This window comes from Carcharodon carcharias, chromosome 4, assembly GCF_017639515.1.
Source record: "Carcharodon carcharias isolate sCarCar2 chromosome 4, sCarCar2.pri, whole genome shotgun sequence".
Classification (NCBI taxonomy): Eukaryota; Metazoa; Chordata; class Chondrichthyes; order Lamniformes; family Lamnidae; genus Carcharodon; species Carcharodon carcharias.
The window spans coordinates 184,038,923-184,059,585 of record NC_054470.1 but is presented as its reverse complement, the minus strand read 5'-3'; positions in this window follow the sequence as shown (position 1 = coordinate 184,059,585).

The window sequence follows — 20,663 nt, the reverse complement described above, 5'->3', positions numbered from 1 at the left end:
TTTGATCCTCTTGCCAATCAAGAACCTATCTGTCTCGGGCTTAAATACACTGAATGACCTGGCCTCCACAGCCTTCTGTGGCAATGAATTCCATAGATTCACCACTCTCTGGCTAAAGAAGTTTCTCCTCATCTCTGTTCTAAAAGGGCTTCCGTTTACTCTGAGGCTGTGCCCTCGGGTCCTAGTCTCTCCTATTAATGGAAACATCTTCCCCACGTCCACTCTATCCAGGCCTTTCAGTATTCTGTAAGTTTCAATCAGAGCCCCCCTCATCCTTTTAAACTCCATCGAGTATAGACCCAGAGTCCTCAAATGTTCCTCATGTGTTAAGCCTTTCATTCCTGGGATCATTCTCGTGAACCTCCTCTGGACCCTCTCCAGGGCCAGCACATCATTCCTGAGATAGGGGGCCCAAAATTGCTCACAATATTCTAAATGTGGTCTGACCAGATCCTTATAAAGCCTCAGCAGCACATCCCTGCTTTTATGTTCTAGTCCTCTCGAAATAAATGCCAACATTGCATTTGCCTTCCTAACTACCGACTCAACCTGCAAGTAACCTTAAGAGAATCCTAAACTAGGACTCCCAAGTCCCTTTGCACTCCACATTTCTGAATTCTCTCCCCATTTAGAAAATAGTCTATGTCTCTATTCTTCCTACCAAAGTGCATGACCTCACACTTCCCCACATTGTATTCCATCTGCCACTTCTTTGCCAATTCTCCTAACCTGTCCAAATCCTTCTGCAGCCTCACCACCTCCTCAATACTACCTGTCCCTCCACCTATTTTTGTATCATCTGCAAACTTAACCAGGATGCCCTCAGTTCCTTCATCTAGATCATTAGTGTATAAAGTCAAAAGCTGTGGTCCCAACACGGACCCCTGCGGAACTCCACCAGTCACCGGCCGCCATCCTGAGAAGGACCCCCTTATCCCCACTCTCTGCCTCCTGCCAGACGGCCAATCTTCTATCCATGCTAGTACCTTGCCTCTAACACCATGGGCGCTTATTTTACTGAGCAGCCTCCTGTGTGCACCTTGTCAAAGGCCTTCTGGAAGTTCAAGTAGATAACATCCATTGGCTCTCCTTTGTTTAACCTACCGTTACCTCGTCAAAGAATTCTAACAGATTTGTCAGGCATGACCTCCCCTTGATGAAACCATGCTGACTTTGCCCTATTTTACCATGCACTTCCAAGTATTCTGAAATCTCATCCTTAATAATGGACTCTAAAATCTTACCAACGACTGAGGTCAGGCTAATCGGCCTGTAATTTCTCATCTTTTGCCTCACTCCCTTCTTAAACAGGGGGGGTTACATTAGCGATTTTCCAGTCCTCTGGCCCCTTCCCTGACTCGAGTGATTCCTGAAAGATCACCACTAATGCCTCCACTATCTCTTCAGCTATCTCCTTCAGAACTCTTGGGTGTAATCCATCAGGTCCAGGTGATTTATCCACCTTCAGGCCTTTCAGTTTTCCTAGCACCTTCTCCTTGGTAATGGCCACCATACTCACCTCTGCCCCCCGACTCTCTTGAGCTTTGGGGATGTTACTCGTGTCTTCCACCGTGAAGACTGACGCAAAGTACCTATTCAATTCCTCCGCCATTTCTTTGTTCCCCACTACTACTTCTCCAGTGTCATTTTCCAGCGGCCCAATGTCCACTTTTGCCTCTCTCTTATTCTTTATATATCTAAAAAAAAACTCTTGCAATCTTCTTTTATATTACTGGCTAGTTTACCCTCATATTTAATCTTCTCCCTCCTTATATCTTTTTTAGTTGTCCTCTGTTTGTCTTTGTAGGCTTCCCAATCCCCTGGTTTCCCACTGCTCTTCGCCGCATTGTATGCTTTCTCTTTAGATTTTATGCTGTCCCTGACTTCTCTTGTCAGCCATGGTTGCCTCGTCCTCCCTTTAGTATGCTTCTTCTTCCTAGGAATGAATTTGTGCTGTGTCTCCAAAATTACTCCCAGAAACTCCTGCCATTGCTATTCCACTGTCTTTCCTGCTAGGCTCATCTCCCAGTCAATTCTGGCCAGCTCCTCCCTCATGCCTTTGTAGTTGCCTTTATTCAACTGTAATACTGTTACATCTGATTCCAGCTTTTTCCTCTCAAATTGCAGGGTAAATTCTATCATATTATGCTTACTTCCTTCTAAGGGCCACCTTGGAACAGAGGTAAATGTTTTCAAGATGATGATAAGTTTTCATAGAGCAAATAGTGAAAAATCATTTTCTCTGAAAAGTGAGCCTATAGCTAGAGGCATAGATTCAAAATCATTCACAAAATATATAACAAGGACACAAGGGGACTCGTCAGATTCTGCAAAACTCTACTTGAAAAGTTGGTAAAGACTGATTCCATAAAATGCTTAAAATGTGTGAGGAACTTCCAGGGTTGCAGAAAAATGCCAGTAGGTGGGACTAAATACAACTGTCCTTTCAAAAGGACAGCACAGGCATGATGGGCCTAATGGCTTCCTTCTGTGCTGTAGGCTTCTAGGTTGCTATGATTCTCTGACAGTCTGAAGTAACAAGGCTGCAGCCAGGTTCAAGCTACATGCTGCACCTATTGGTTTCCAGTTTGTGATTCTGTATAATCACAGCATATATTCAGCAATATTTCTACATTATTTTCTGGCAAAACAACAAATGAGGTTGTGTTTTACTGTGACACTCATGCAGTTGTTGGCTAATGTTTACAGACTCTTGTGTGGTTTGTGACAACCTCTGAACCCTTTCAAGTATGTCACAGCACGGGAAAATGCTACCAGACATTATTTTTATTCTCTATGTAACAGGTAAAACACTATATTATCTAGGCAAAACACTGCACCTTTCAGCAAATCACACTCTTCATGTCTGTAACTCTAGTGTATCTGTAATGGCATGTATTTGTACTGTAAAATGTTACCTCTTCATCGTGGTCAGAAATAAACCTTATGGACAAACAATGTTCGGAACAGCAGTCATTAGCAGATATAATGGAAGGTACAAAGCTCACCAGTGATTCTACAATGGAAATGCTCTGAAAAGGTAACAGATATCAATTTGTATATGTTAAGGGTTTTCCAAGTGTCATCAAGACTTAAGATCTACTGAAACATAAAATAAAAACCGAAAATGTTGGAAATAAGGAAACGGATTTAACAGCCCAGATTTTTGCCAAGACAGGATGACTCAGGTGCCCTTTACAAATGGCAGATTGGACCTGATTCTGGGATTCCTGCCCCCTTTCCTTTTTGCTGAAATTTTTTCTGGCATGGTATAATGCTGTAGGTAGCCTGCCTATAGCATTCAAATGTTTAATTGATCTATGGTTGATTATGTTGGGGAGGTGCTGGCTTAGTGGTAAACCAGAGGTGCACGGTAATGCTCTGGAGACCCAGGGTTTGGATCCCACCACAGTAGGTTTTGGAATTTGAATTCAATAAAAATCTGGAATTAAATGTCTGATGATGACCATGAAACTATTACCAATTGTTGTAAAAACACATCTGGTTCACTAGTATCCTTTAGGGAAGGAAATCTGCTGTCCTTACCTGGTCTGGCCTACATGTGACTCCAGACCCACAGCAATTAAATACAATTTAAAATTAAATTAAAATTAAAATAAACACATAAAATACAAATTCACAGGAAGTGGCAAAGCTGATCAATGATGGAAGGGCAGTGGATGTTATATACATGGATTTCAGTAAGGCCTCTGACAAGGTCCCTCATGGCAGACTGGTACAGAAGATAAAGTTGCACAGGATCAGAGGTGAGCTGGCAAGATGGTTATAGAATTGGCTTGGTCATAGAAGACAGAGGGTAGCAGTGGAAGAGTGCTTTTCTGAATGGAGAGCTGTGACTAGTGGAGTTCCGTAGGGATCTGTGCTGGGACCTTTGCTGTTTGTAGTATACATAAATGATTTGGAGGAAAATGTAACTGGGCTAATTAGTAAGTTTGCAGATGACACTAAGGTTGGAGGAGTTGCAGATAGTGAAGAGGATTGTCAAAGGATACAATGGGATATAGATCGGTTGGAGACTTGGGCGGAGAAATGGCAGATGGAGTTTAATCTGGACAAATGCGAGGTAATGCATTTTGGAAGGTCTAGTACAGGCAGGAATTATACAGTAAATGGCAGAACCTTTAAGGGCATTGACGGGCAGAGGGATCTGGGTGCACAGGTCCACAGGTCACTGAAAGTGGCAATGCAGGTGGATAAGGTAGTCAGGAAGGCATATGGCATGCTTGCCTTCATTGGCAAAGGTATTGAGTATAAAAACTGGGAAGTCATGCTGCAGTTGTATAGAACCTTGGTTAGGCCACACTTGGAATATTGCGTGCAATTCTGGACGCCACATTACCAGAAGGATATGGAGGCGTTGGAGAGAGTGCAGAGGAGGTTTGCCAGGATGCTGCCTGGTCTGGAGGTTATTAGCTATGAGGAGAGGTTGGAGAAACTCGGATTGTTCTCACTAGAGCGATGGAGATTGAGGGGCGACTTGATAGAAGTTTACAAAGTTATGAGTGGCACGGACAGAGTAGATAGTCAGAAGCTTTTTCCCAGGGTGGAAGAGTCAATTCCTAGGGAACATAGATTTAAGGTGAGAGGAGAAAACTTTAGAGAAGATGTGCGGGCAAGTTTTTTATGCAGAGGGTAGTGAGTGTCTGGAATTCGCTGCCAGAGAAGGTGGTGAAAGCAGGTACGATAGTGCTGTTTAAGAGGCAGCTTGACAAATACATGAATAGGATGGGAATAGAGGGGTACGGACCCCGGAAGTGCAAAATGTTTTAGTTGACAGGCAATATGATCGGTGCAGGCTTGGAGGGCCGAAGGGCCCGTTCCTGTGCTGTAGTTTTCTTCGTTCTGTGTTCTTTGTTCAATGTGGTTGACTCTTAAATGCCCTCTAAACAAGGGCAATTAGAGATAGGCAATAAATGCTGGCCTAGCCAGAGACACCCAGATCCCCATTAAAAAAAAATGTTAGCCTGTTCATTGATCTTTGTTCACTTGATTGCTTAAGACTGTGAGTGGAGCTAGACAGCTTAAGTAACTGACACCAGGCAGAAGCATCTGGAGAAACTCTGAAGAAGAGTTGTACAGTCTCGAAACGTTGACTCTGTCTCTCTCTTCACAGATACCACCAGACCTGTTGAGTTTTTCCAGCATTTTCTGTTTTCATTTCAGAAGCTTCTGGAATCTGGGATGAGAGCATGTGTATAGAAAACCTGTAATTACTGAGGTATTTTAAAGTATTCTAAATGAACCCTATTGTAGATTTAGAACTAGTGTCATCTCTGCATTGCTCTGAGATAAATTATGATATAAGATGTACAACAAAACGGCAAATACATAACACCACCTGCATGCAGCTCTTCCACAATTGCAAGCCCCATTGCGGGGTTGGGCAGTTTAAACACTGCAATTTTTGTGCTGTTGGGTCTCTTCAGTAAGTATAGGTGGTTAATGCCCTCTTGGAGGTGGCGTGAATCACCGGGCAACTACAGTCCCAAGTGGAGAAACAAGAAAAAGTCACCTGCTCCTGGAGTTCTTTCATTGACAGGCTTTGAATTTTTTTTAAAAAGTGTATTCTTTTGGTTTCAATAGTTAAATGCTGTATTGTAAAGTAGATGTGTTTTTAATGGAATCTCTAGTGTAATAATCTCAACCGATTTATGTAGTATATTGCAAGATCTGAGCATTTTGTCATACTGCCTCTCTGCTGCCCACTCTGTTGGGGAGGTGTAAATAAAGTTAGCTCAGTAATGACTACCAACAATTCAGTAAGTGTTAGTCTTACACAATGCATTATACGAAAGAAGGAAGACGATGAGTTCAGGATGGAATTTTCTTTTGTACTTCATTTGAGAAATTAAGGACTGAAGAACATTGTGTCACATTTTTGGAACTTCTAAAGTTGATTTTGAGGAAGTTTGAGCAATTTGAAAGATTGCCCTGTGTGTACATTGTAGTCGGGTACACAGTGATTCAGTACGGTACATAATTGAAAAAAAATAGTGCTGAAGGCATTTTGGGGGTCAATGGGAGAGGTCAACCCTAATAAAGAGGACTGGGGCAGTAGCACATTCAGCTAAAAACGAATAAAGTATGGGATGAGATAAAGTAAATGTTTTCCTCACCATGATGGGGCCAGATATTTTTGAGGTGATGGTATTAACCAATGTTACCCAAGGGACCCCACTTCTATTCTGAAATTATTGAGACTCTGGACTCTTATTACGGCATGGCTAAGAATGAGTTGCATTCAGTGAAAAGAAACAGTTGCCAGGTGAGACTGTTGGAGATTACATTCTCAAATTAAAGATACTCTCCTATCACTGTGGGTATGATGTAAGCTTAGAAGTCAACCTCAGAGACATGTGTGTGGGAAGCCTAAAGAACAATACAATCCAGGTCAAGCTTTTGAACAAAGGCAATAACCTGATGTGGAAGGAAGCCTTTGGTGATGCCACAACCATGGAAATGGCAGAAACAGACAGTTGCAAATTTCAAAGGATTCTTTTCCTGAGCCGACAGGTGAGATCCACTAGATTTCAGTGGGATCCAGACCGTGACAGCAAATTTCACAATCAAAAATGTAGGTGTTACTGTTGTCATGGTAGCCACCAACTATTTTATTGGGGGGGACAGTGGCATAGTGGTAATGCCTGGACTAGTAACCCAGATGCCCAGGTTAATGCTCTGGGACATGGGTTTAAATCCCACCATGGCAACTGATGGAATTTGAATTCATTAATACATTTGGAAGTGAAAGCTAACCTCAGAAAAAGTGACCATGAAACTAGCTTCGATTGTTGTAAAAACCCATCTAGTTCACTTGTTAGGGAAGGGAATCTGCCATCCTTACCTGGTCTGGTCTACATGTGACTCCAGACCCACAGCAATGTGGTAGATCCTTAACTGCCCTTTGAAGTGGCCTCACAAGCCACTCAGTTCAAGGGCAATTAGGGATGGGCAACAAATGCTGGCCTCACCAGTGATGCCCACATCCTGTGGATGAATAAAGAAAAAAAATGCCCCCGTTTCCAGTCAAAGTGCCGTGGCTTTGGGAAAGTTGGTAACATCGAGACAGCATGCAGGAATAGAGGAAACAGCAATACTCCAGGTCGTGATAAAGCTCCAGATCGTAGTCAAGCACCAGGCTGAGGACATGGTAGATCTAAAGCTAGTTCAGGAGTCTGGAAATTTTCATATGTGCATATGATAGATATGGAAACAGAAGGTGATACTATTGAGCAGGAAGATCAAGACCTGTACTCAGAGAGCAACAACAGGGGAGACAGTGGCGTATTGGTAATGTTGTTGGACTAGTAACCCACAGGCCCAGGCTAATGCTCTGAAATGGCTCCGTGGAAGTTCCCCTCCAAGCCACTCACCATGCTGTCTTGGAATTATATCGCCGTTCCTTCATTGTCGCTGGGTCAAAATCCTGGAACTCCCTCCATTACAGCACTGTGGGTGTACTTACACCACATGGACTTCAGAGATTCAAGAAGGCAGCTCACCACCACCTTCTCAAGGGCAATTAGGGATGGGCAATAAATGCTGGCCCAGCCAGTGACACACACATCCCATAAATTATTATTTCTTTAAAATTTGTATGAATACTCTTTATTCTCTGTTCTCTTTGCTTTCAAGATCTCCAAAATTGTTGCCTATTATTCCAAATTCATCCCTGCCTAAGCTAATGCATTTGTTCCATTGTATTAATTGCTCAAAGATGGAATAGATTGGGAGTTGTCTGCGGAGTATCAGAAAACAGTTGAAGAAGTGAAGGAAGTGCTGACTAGTGATGCTGTATTGACCCACTATGATTCCAATAAGAATATTAGTTTTAGTGTGCGTTGCCTCACCACAGGGGTTAGTTCTGATGTTATTTCGTAAAATGTGAGGCAGTGTAGAGAAGCCTGCAGTATATGTATCATGCACTTTAACAAAATCAGAGCAAAATTACTCACAGGTTGAGAAAGAGGCATTAGAGGTCATACATCGTGCCACTAAGTTCCACAAATGCTTGAATGGTAGGAAGTTCACTTATTTAACTGATCTACAAGCCCTTACTATCATATTTTGTTCAAAGGAGGCACTGCAATTCCTAACGGCAGCACAGCTTCAGAGGTGGGTGTTAATTTTGATAGACCGTCAATACAATATTAAACATTGTAAGTCAGCAGATCATGCAACTGTGGATATACCTTTGAAGATTTCCTGTGAATACTGATTAATTTGTAACCAGTGTTACCTGTGAATTACTTCACATAAATAAATAACTTGCCAGTGTCTGCCAGAGAAATTCGCAAAGAAACTTGTGAGGCAGTACATTAATCATGGGTGACTTTAATCTTCATTTAGATTGGGAAAATCAAATTGGCAGAGGTAGCCACAAGCAAGAATTCATGCAGTGTATTCGGGACAGTTTCCTAGAACAATATGTTGTGGATCCAACCAAGGATCAGGCTATTTTGGATCTGGTAATGTGCAATGAGGCAGGTTTAATAAATGATCTCAGAGTAAAAGATCCCCTAGGAAACAGCGACCAGAACATGGTAGAATTTAACAATCAATTTGAGAGTCAGAAACTTGGGTCAAAGACAACTGTGCTAAACTTAAATAAGGGTAATTACAAAGGAATGCGGGCAGAGTTGGCTGGAGTGGACTGGGAAAGGAGATTAACAGAAAAGATGGTTGACGAACAATAGCAGACGTTTAAGAAAATAGTTCATGACTCACAACAAAGATATATCCCAGTGAGGAAGAAGGATACAAGGAGATAAGTCAACCATGGTTAACCAAGGAAGTTAAAGAGTGTATCAAATTGTAAGAGAAAACATACAATGTGGCAGAGATCAGTGGAAAAGTTTTAAAAATCAATGTAAGATTACCAGTAAAAAAGGGAGCAAATAAACTTTGAAGGTAAGCTGGCAAGTAATATAAAAACAAAGAGTAAGAGCTTCTTTAAATATATAAAAAGGAAGAGAGAAACCAAAGTGAACATAGGCCCGTTAGAAAATGAGGAAATAATAATGGAGAACCAGGAAACGGCAGAGGAGTTGAATAAATACTTTGCATCAGTCTTCACAGTAGAAGATACTAATGGCATTCCAAAAATACTAAATAATCAAAGAGCAAAAGTGAGAGAGGAAATAAATACAATAACTAGAGAAAAAGTACTAGGGAAACTAATGGGGCTAAAGGCTGATGAATTCCCTGGACTTGATCAGTTGCATCCTAGGAATGTCAGGCATGATTTCCCCTTCATGAAGACATGCAGACTCTACTTGATTATACTATACATTTCTAAATGCTCTGCTATTACATCTTTTATAGTAGACTCTTAACATTTTCTGAATGATGGATGTTAAGGAAGTAGCTAAGAGATAGTGGATCCACTGATAGTAATCTTCCAAGAATCCTTAGATTCTGGATAAGTCCCAGAGGATTGGAAAACTGCCAATGTACCGCCCTTATTCAAAAAGGGAGACAAAAAGCAGGAAACTATAGGCCTGTTAGCTTTAACATCCATCATTCAGAAAACGTTAAGAGTCTACTATAAAAGATGTAATAGCAGAGCATTTAGAAATGTATAGTATAATCAAGTAGAGTCTGCATGTCTTCATGAAGGGGAAATCATGCCTGACAAATTTATTGAAATTCTTTCAGGAGGTAACAAGCAGGATAGATAAAGGGAAACCAGCAGATGTAATATATTTGGCTTTCCAAAAGGCATTTGATCAGGTGCCGCACATAAGGCTACCTAATAAGATAAGAGCCCATGGTGTCTGGGGTAGAATAATAGCATGGGTAGAGGATTGGCTAACTAACTGAAGACAAAGAGTTGAGATAAGGGGGGCATTTTCAGGATGGAAAGCTGTAACTAGTAGAGTGCCACAGGGATCAGTGCTGGGGCCATAATTATTTACAATATATATGAATGACTTGGATGAGGGAAATTAATGTACTATCACCATGTTTGTGGATGATACAAAAGTAGGTGGTAAGGCGAGTGGTGAAGACGACACCAAGAGTCTACAGAGGGACATAGACAGGTCAAGTGAGTGGGCAAAAACTTGGTAGATGGAATGTAATGTGGGAAAATGTGATGTTATGCACTTTGGCAGGAAGAATAAAAGAGCTGAATATTATGTAAATGGAGAAAGACTGCAGAAAGTTACAGCAAGATGGAATTGGGGGGTCCTCATACATGAATCCCAAAAAAAAACTAGCATAAAAGTTCAACAGGTAATAGGGAAAGCAAATGGAATGTTGGCCATTATTTCAAAGGGAATGGAGTATAAAAATAGGCAAGTCTTGCTAAAACTATACAAGGCACTAGTTAGACCACACCTAGAATTGGTGAACTGTGAACAGTTTTGGTCCCTTTACCTAAGGCATTGGAAACATGTAAGATTCTTAGGGGCTGGACAGGGTAGATGCAGCAAGGTTGTTTCCCCTTGCGGGAGAGTCTAGGACCAGAGGACATAATCTCAGAGTAATGGGCCACTAATTTAAAACAGAGATAAAGAGGAATTTCTTCTCTCAGAGGCTAACTAATCTGCGTAATTCTTTGCCACAGAGGACTGGAGAGGCTGGGTCGTTAAGTATATACAAGGCTGAGATAGACAGATTTTTAATCAGTAAGGGGATCAGAGGTTATGGGGGAAAGGCAGGAAAGTGGAGTTGAGGATTATCAGATCAACCATGATCTCATTGAATGATGGCTCAGACTTGATGGGCCGAATGGCCTACCTCTGCTCCTATGTCTTATGGTTTTATGTGATGCTCAGCGAAGTGCTCCAACACGTCATGAATAGCTAGTCTAAAGTGTATGATGATGAGAAAGTGCAGGAGTAGAAATTGCACAAATAGAAATGAACTGCGTGTGAATCAAGAATGTCTCCTATGGGGCTTAAGAGTCACTATTTTGCGAAAGTTTAGCAAGAGATTGTTAGAGGAACTTCACCAAAGGCACATGGAGATAGTCTGCATGAAAGCAGTAGAAATAAGCTATTTTTGGTATCCAAAGGTAGATTTGGATATTGAAGAATTGGAGAAAGGTTGTGAAGTGTGTCTCAGAATGAAAAATGATTTAATCAAGGTCCCTTTCAATCCATGGTGAAACAAAAGAAAACCATGTGAATGAGTACATGTTGATTCCTTTGAAGTGGAAGGGAAAGAATGCTTTGTTTTGGTTGATTGTTACAGCAAGTGGATAAAGTGGAGTCTATGCCCAATGCCACAAGTATTGAGGTTTTGAGAAGTTGGTTTGCAATTTATGGGTTGCCAGAGTGTTGGTGTCAGTTAATGGACCACAGCTTACATGAAAAGAATTTGAAATATTTCTGAGTAGGAATGGAGCCAAACATACTTTAATATCATCACATCACTGAGCATTGAATAGTTCTGCAGAAGGAAGTATACAAATTGTGTAGAGGTCTTTGCAGAAGTATTTTCAAGGTGACAAGCTAGACAGTAATTTCCATGTTTCTCTTCAACACAGGCTAGACAGCTATTCTCTGACAGAATAATCCCACAGTCTACAACAGACTGCTCACTTTACAAGTTAATGTTTAAACACAATCCTCGGACAAGGCTTAGTTTGCTTAAGCCTGGCATCAATAGCATAGCAAGACAAAGTGAACATAATTTATACACCAAGCATGAAACTTAGAGAGTTCAGTGCTGATCAGATGGTCATGTTGAAAAACCACCAAGGTGATAAGGAGAAGTATACATTTGGAGTTTCTGTAAAGAGACCATTTACAATCTATATTAACGCCTTAGAAGAAGAGACAGACAGTAATTTATCTAAGTTTGCTGATGATACCAAACTAGGTGGAAAGGTAAGCTGTAGGGAGGACACAGAGGAGCTGTAAAGAGATGGAGACAGGTTAAGCGAGTGGGCAACAAGATGGCAGATAGACTATAATGTGGGGAAGTGCAAGGTTATTCACTTTGGTCAAAAGAATAGGAAAGCAAAATATTTTTTTAAAAGGTGAGAAACTTGTAAGTGTTGATGTTCAAAGAGACCGGGCGGTGCTGGTACAAGGAACACAGAAGTTAGCTTGCAGGTACAGTAAGTCATTAAAAAGGCAAATGCCATGTTGATCTTTTTTGCAAGGGGATTAGAGTACAAGAATAAAGAAGTCTTACTATAGTTGTACAGGGTTTTGGTGAGACCCCATCTGTATGCAATTCTGGTCTCCACATGTAAGAAAGGATATATTTGCATTGGAGGCAGTGCAGCGAAGGTTCACTAAATTGGTACCTGGAATGAGGGGGTTGTTATGATGACAGTCTGAGTAAATTTGACATATTCTCCGGAATTTAGAAAAATGAGAGGTGATCTCACTGAAACATACAAAATTTAGAAGGGGCTTGAAGGTGGATGCTGAGAGATTGCTTCCGCTGGCTGGAGAATGTAAAACACGGGGGCACAGTCTAAGGATAAGTCTAAGGATAAGGATAAGGATAAGGATTAGGATTGAGATGCAGAGAAATTACTTCACTCAAAAGGTTGTGAATCTTTGGAATTCTCTACCCCAGAGGGTTATGGATGCTCCATCATTGAAGGCTGGGATAGACAGATTTTTAGTCTCTCAGGGAATTAAGGGATATGGGGAACAGAGGAAAAATCCAGTTGAGGCCCAAGATCAGCCATGATTGTATTGAATGGTGGAGCAGGCTTGATGGGCCATGTAGTCAAATTCCTGCCCGTTTTTCTTATGATTTATGACTAGTGCATTCACATCCCTAGTGAAGATTGGAGGGAGACTCTGTCAGTGTCATGTGGATCATTTGCTTGAAAGAGGAAATCTAACAAAGGGGGAGCATGAGAAACTTCCTATCTTCCAAATTCCTGCTACAGTCCAAAGTGAAAGTCAGAAAGAAAGTGCAAGTCACAAAGAAACAGGAAATTTGCCAGTATCACAAAATCCGCCAGTAGAGTGAATCAAGATCTTTGATTAAAACTAATCAGTCGATGTCACAGTTATTACCATTAAGTAGGAGTTAATAGACAAAGTAAAAGTTCAGGGTTGACACAATCAAAGATGTTGAGAGAGCAGAGCCATGCTAACAGAATGGAAGAAAATACCCACACAGAAAGAAGAAGAAGCCAGACCTGACAGGCTAATGAAAGGATGGAGGAAGGAGGAAGAAAAATATGCTTTTCAAAATGGAAGGATTTTGCTAGCCCTTCTTTAGCTGCATCTCCTCCAACCTTTGGTACTCCCATCCCAGCCCGTTTGTTTCTCCCGGTTCCTTGGCTGAGTACGACTCACACGTGTTGGATGCTGGGCAGTTAACTGCAACACTTGCTCTCCCTTTTGGGCAGAGGCATGAGTAGACTTGCACACGGGCTAATCACTTTCCCAGCGTAGTTACTGTAGGGATGGGCTGGTCCCGATTCGGTCCCATCTCCTTTGGGACTCCCTGGCTCACATCGAGTTGGCTAGTTTCTACTGCTCTGCCATGTGGCTCTTTGACTGTGTGAGGCACTATTAGTTTTGCTGTCTGGGATTGGCCCTATCTCCTGTTTAATTTAGCAAAGAAGGAGGTGTTGGCCATTTTGCACTCTGACACATTCCCTTCATCTCTTTTGAAATCCATTTTCCCGGCCCTTTTTAATTTTACTTTCCTACCTTCAGCCTTTTAAAATCCAGGTAGCTTTTCCTGAGCCAACTATCCCTGATGGGTTCTTTCGCCCCCTGCAGGGCCTCTGAACTTTTTTCAGCCTTCTGCCACACTGCAGAGTTTTGCTGAAACTGTAAGGGTTTGCCCAGCCTCCCTGGCCTGTTCTGGCTTCTTGGGGCACAGTGCTCACCAAGTCATTTCCCTGTGATACAGTAATTCCCTCTGTTTCCTCTCCATCTCCTTTTGGAATTCTCTCTCTGATTCCTGAGCTTTTATTTTTATCTCCAGGTCTTTTCTGGTGAGCCCGTTCTCTCTCTTGTTCTCTTTCTGGAACTCATTCTCTTGTCTCCTCATTTCCGGCTGTAATGGCCGTTTGGTGGCTAGGGTAAACATCTTGAATACAGGTCTCCAATCATTGTTTGGATCTGATTCTTCTTTCTGTTTTGGATAGGGACTGAGGTCTAAGTTCTCCAAAAGTATCTGGAGTTCATCAGGGATTTTGGCCTCAGATGGAATGTTTGCCTGTATCTTCCAGGCTACAAATCTTAAGTCTCCACAACTTAGGGAAGCCACGTTTTCACTAGTTAGTACTTCCCTTTCCATACCCATCTTTGCAGTATAATTTACCATGTTGCTCTAATGTAAGGCTAAAAGAGTTTGCTGTGGACTTGTGTTCATCTTAAAATTCGTTCCAGCCATCAAATTTTCCCTTTGGTTTCCAATCAGTTACTTTTGGTACCCAATTCAGGCTCATTTTAAAATTCTGGACTCCGACCAAATTCAAATTGGGTTATTCTGGACTTGAGCTCCCAATTTTGATTATGGACCTGAGGAGGATTAATTTAAGCTGCCCTGATTTCTCCTCTCACCACCCTTCCGTAAACAGAAAGGTGTTTTTGATTCCTGATTTCCCCCTTTATAAGTGGTGGCATATTTTCCCCAACCCTTCAGTTATGGGGTAATCCAATCCTCTATTCATAACCCCACAGCAAACTCGGGGTAAATTAAAATAAGAGGGTTGGTTTATTTACACACACACAAAATGCGGGAAAGGGGTTTCGCAACATCCACTCCTTTTTGCACTCAAAGAGAGATAAGCGAAAGAAAGAGGTACAGGGCAAGACCATAATAAAGACAAAAGTTATGTTTTCACATGAGTCCAGAGCCCAGTAAGTCAATGAACAATGAAAGTTCTTTTTGGTGGCTTTGTCTGGCAGTGTTCCTGGTCTTGGTTCTAGGAACTCAGTTGCAGTCTGAGTCCGTTGAATATGCAGCAAAGTATTCTTGTGTCCTGGGTACTAGTTCACTCTGTAGGTGAAATACAGGGTTCTTTCTGGAAATCAGACTTGGAGAAAGATGGAGGTCAAAGGCAGGCTACTAGCCTGGAGTCTGGTTCTCTTTGGAAGTTAAACCTCAACTGAAGATAAAATTCAAGAGCTGTATAATTAAAGAAATTCAAGCAGCTCAAATCTCGGTCATGTTTCATGCAGGGTGGCTTCAGGTCAAATATTCAGCTAACGAGGCACCTGGTTGTAACCTATTGTGTTTTGGAGCAGATAACTGAAGAACCATTAGTGCAACCTTGGAGATGATGAGTCCCAAATAGCTCTATCTTTGTCCATAGCTGGCTGGTGCAGACTTATCATCTACGAATCCTTTGTGTTGGCATGGCTGGAATACAAGTCACAATCCAAGAAGATGAGGAGGTAGACTTTGTCCATTAGAACAGCTTAGAATCTTCTAGAACTATGAGCATGTGATCAGGTGTAGCCATTTTATCAGCCCAGCAATTGTCCATTTTGAAAAACAGAGAAGATAATTTTATCTAGGCTGATGCAGATGTAAAAATATTTTTCTTCTTCGCTTCTGGCCGAGACACCTTTCTGTTGGGAAAGTGTAAATAAAATTAGTTCAATAATAGCTGCCTACAGCTGAGCTTGTGTTTGTTTTATTCAGTGCAATACACAACAATTTAGATGCCCAGAGACCTTTTAAAATGAAAAAGACCTTCAGCAGCTTTAGGGAAGAAAAAGTCCAACCTGTTCCTAGACTGTTTTTGTTGACAGGATATCTGTAGCTTAAAAAAAGAAAATGGCCATCTGTTTTTTCAGTTTCAATACACTCCATTATTTACACATTTTTTATTATAGCTGAGTGCATTATGAATGCTGGGCTGAGTTTCAAAAGGTCCAGAACCACTTAACTCAGCAAAGGGCTGTATGGGCATTTTGATTAACAGTTTTAAGAGGCTATTACGGGATTAGCTCTCTTTGATGTGGTTAGTGAAATAGATGTTTGTTTGTTATTAACAACAGATTGACCACTTGATTCAACCATGGGCTGAACTTTGCCGTCGGCGAGCAGGGGGTGGGGACGCTTAAAATGATGCGGGATGACATCGGGGGTAACCCCCGACGTCATCCCGCCCCATTTAAATTTTCAGGAAGGCGGGGGCACAGCAAAATCAGCTGCGGGCTCGCTAACCTGTCAATGGCCAATTGAGGCCATTGACAGAATCATTGAAACAATTAAAGGACCTGCCCATCCAACCTAAAGGTTGGCTGGCAGGCCAAGAGCCCTGGCGGGCAATAGAAAAAACATGAAACCTCATCCACCGGCGGGATGAGATTTCATGTCGGGATTTAAAAAGTTTAATAAAGTTTTAGTGTAATTAATGAACATGTCCCATCTCATGTGACATTGTTATGGGAGATTGGGTCAGGCCCGCCCGCCCGACAGGCAGAAAATTCTGCCCCATGAGTTTAATTAATGTTTAGTTACTGAATACATTCAAAGGCTGAGTTGGATAAATTTTTGATTGACAAAGCAGTCAAAGGTTATGGGGGATAGGCAGGAAATCAATGGTGGAGTGGGCTCGATGGGCTAAATGGCCTATTTCTGCTCTTATTTCTTATGTTTGTATGGTCTTCTGAGGAATTAAGTGTCACATTTGAAAGGAGCACCACTCATAGGCTGTAAGAGGAACAAGAAAATTTGAATAAATCTTTGCTACTCAGATTAAAATGACATTTCTGGGGCAACTTCTGGGTCTTACCCCAGAATTCTGAGCATTCAGAATTGAATGTTCCCCTGGCATCCACTAGTCAAGGAAGACCTCAAGTGGACACCCTGTGCTCCCTCTCCAAGGACATGGGGAAAAGGTGGCAGTCGGGCTGAACTATGCCCACCGACTGCCTGCTCCCTTTATGTATTGCTGACCCAAGGGGAATTCCACCTAACCTACCTGCTCTCCTTGCACTGAATCACCAAAGATCAGGAGTATGGCACTGATGCACATTCAGAAATTAAGGATAATGAAAAGGGGGTCTGCACTGGAGTGCTGTGTTTGGCTGTAGTAGAGAGCTTCAGTTGGAGTTTGGTGACTGAGGGAGTTCAGTGAGAAGGGAGGAGGTCCTCCTTTCTTTTTCTACTTTTCCTCAGAAAGAAGAGTGGCAGCCTTGGTAAGTAGGAACTAGTGAATAAATTGGACAAGTGTAATATTTTTAAAGTTATTATACTTGGATTTAACTGCGAAGTGCCAGAAATAAGGGAAATTTAGGGCCAATATAATGAAGTAATATAAATAATCCAAAGTAGAATAAAGTTAACATAAGGGAAGTAGAATTAAGACATGGCAGGGCAACTCAAATGGAATGTGTGTCTTGTAATATGTGCGAAGTCATGGACGCTACTGGTGTTCTAGATGACCACATGTGCAGGAAGCGCTGTCAAGTGCAGAAAGTTGAGCTCCGGGTTTTAGAGTTTGAGCGGCAGCTGGAGTTACTGTGGCATATCCGCAAGACTGAGAACTACATGGATAGCACATTCAGAGGCGAGTACATGCAGCTTAAGGGCCTGGAGACAGAGAGGGAATGGGTGACCATCAGGCAGCCCAAGAGAAGTAGGGAGGTAGTGCAGGAGTCCCCTGGGGTCCTGCTCACCAATCAGTTTCCCATTTTGGAAGCTGGTGAGGGCGCTGGTTGCTCAGAGGACTACAGCCAGAGCCAAGCTTGTGGCATCATGAGTGGCTCGGCTGTACGGCAGGGAAGGTAGAAGAAGGGAAGAGCTACAGTGATAGGGGATTCATTGGTTAAGGGAACAGACAAGTGTTTCTGTAACCATAGACATGACTCAAGGATGGTATGTTGCCTCCCTGGTGCTAGGGTAAAGAATGTCACAGAGCGGATGCAGAACATTCTTCTGAGGGGGGCGGGGGGGGTGATCAGCTAGAGGTTGTGGTCCATATTGGGACTAATGACTTAGTAGGAAGGGGGATGTGATTCTGCAATCAGAATTTAGGGAACTTGGTAGAAAATTAGCAAACGGGACCTCTAATGTAGTAATCTCCAGATTGCTCCCAGTGCCACGTGCCTGTGAGTGCAGGAATTGGAGGATAAGGCGGATGAATGTGTGGCTGGAAAGATGATGCATGAGGGAGGGCTTCAGATTCCTGGGACATTGGGACTGGCTCAGGGGGAGTTGGCACCTGTACAAGCCGGACGGATTGTATCTGAACAGAGCTGGGACTGAATTCCTTGTGGGACCTTTTGCTAGTGCTGTTGGGAGGGCTTTAAATTAACTCAGCAGAGGCGTGTGAATCAAGAAAAAATATTAGAGAGGGATACCAGGGTGTACAAAATACTGGGAGGGATAGATAGCACTAGTATAGAGAATAGTAAGTTAATAGATAAAATCGGGATAAAGGAGAAAGTAACAAAATCTAAATCAGGGTTACTATGCATGTATGTGAATGCATGCAGTATAGTAAATAAGATTGGGGAGTTACAGGAGTGGATTGCCATTTGGAATTATGATGTTGTGGCGATAACAGAGACCTGGCTCAAGGAAGGGCAGAACTGGATGTTAAATATTCCTGGGTACAAGGTGTTACAAGAGATAGGAAAGGAAGGAAGGAGAGCATTGCTGTGCTGGAGAAAGAGGATGTCCCAGAGGATTCAAGGAGAGAATCAATTTGGCTAAAGCTAAGGAACAAAAAGGGTGCAATTACATTGCTTGGTGTAGTCTATAGACTGCCAACTAGTGAGAAGGACATAGGAGAACAAATGTGTAGGGAAATTACAGAGAGATGCAAGCATTATAGAGTAGTTATAATGGGTGACTTTAATTACCCGAATGTAGACCGGGATAGTGGTAGTGTAAAGGGCAGAGAGGGGCAAAAGTTCCTAGATTGTGTTCAGGATAATTTTCTACAGCAGTAAGTGTCCAATCCAACAAGAAACATTGCACTGTTGGGCTTGGTTCTTGGGAGTGAGTTGGGCCAAGTAGATCAAGTGTCAGTGGGGGAACATTTAGGAGACAGTGATCATTGTATTGTATGTTTTAGGATGATGATTAAAAAAGTTAAAAAAGGATGATAGGCAATCCAGAGTAAGAATAATTTACTAGACGAGAGCTGACTTTGATGGGGAAAGAACGGAGCTAGGCTGGATAGACTGGAACGAAAGATTGGTGGGAAAAACTGTAGCTGAACAATGGGCTATCTTCAAAAAAAATTGCTTTGGGCACAGTCAATTCCATCGAGAGAGAAAGGGGTGGGCAAACAAATCTAGAGCTCCCTGGATGATAAAGGAAATTGAAATTAAGACAAAGAAGAAAAGTGTGCTTATGACAGGTGTCAGGTGGAAAATACAATTGAGAACTACAAGGAATACAGAAGGTTCAGAGGGGAGGTGAAGAAGAATATTAGAGAAGCGAAGAGGGATTATGAGAATAGACTGGCAGCCAACATAAAGGGGATATAGTGAAAGGTTGTAAACAGAGGAATAGGGCCGATTAGGGACCTAAAAAGGGAATTTGCACATAGATGAAAGGCCATGGCTGAGGTATTAAATGAATACTTTGCATCCATCTTTACCAAGCAGGTATGTGCTACCCAGGCCATGGTGACAGACAAGGAAACTATCTCTAGAAGGGTTCAAAACTGATCAGGAGGAAGTGTTGAATAGATTGTCGGTACTTAAAGTTGACAAAGCACTGGGGCTGGATGAGATGCATCCAAGGATATTGAAGGAAGTGAGTTTAGAAATTGCAGGAAAACTGGCCATAATCTTTTAGTCTTCCCTAGACTCAGACAAACATGGAGAATTGCAAACATTATGCCCTTGTTCAAAAAAGGATAAGTCTAACAATTACAGGCCAGTCAGTTTAATTTCAGTGGTGGGCAAGATTCTAGAAACAATTATTCTGGATAGGATTACTAGTCACATGGAAAAATATGGGTTGATAAGGAAAAGCCAGCATGGATTTCTAAACGGGAAATCGTGTTTAACTAACTTGCTGGAGTTTTTGAATAGGTAACCAAAAAGGTTGATGAGGGTAATGCTGTTGATGTTTGTGTACATGGACTTTCAAAAGGCATTTGACACAGTGCCGCACAACAGACCTGAGAGAAAAGTTATTGTTCATGGAATAAAAGGGACAGTAGCAACATGGATACAAAATTGGCTGAAAAATAGGAAGCAGAGAGTAATGGTTAATAGATGTTTTTCAGGCTGGAGGAAGATTTGTAGTGGAGCTCCCCAGCCGTTGGTATTGGGACCCTTGTTTTTCCTGATGTATTAATATATATTAATGATCTAAATCTTGATGTGCAAGGGACAATTTCAAAGTTTGCGGATGATATGAAGCTTGGGAGTGTTGTGAACTGCAAGGAAGATGGTGTAGAACTTCAAGAGGACATAAATAAGTTGGTGGATAGGAAGATAGGTAGCAGATGAAGCTCAATGTGGAGAAGTGTGAGATGATGCATTTTGGATGGAAGAACATGGAGAGACAATATAAAATAAGGGGTGAAATTTTGAAGGGAATGCAAGAGCAGGAAGACTTAGGTGTATATGTGCATAGATCATTGAAGGTGGCAGGACAGGTGGAGAGCCATTAATAAAGCATATAGTATCCTGGGCTTTATTAATAGGGGCATAGAGTACAAGAGCAGGGAGGTTATGCTGAGTTTATATAAGACCCTTGTTAGACCTCAGCTGGAATATTGTGTA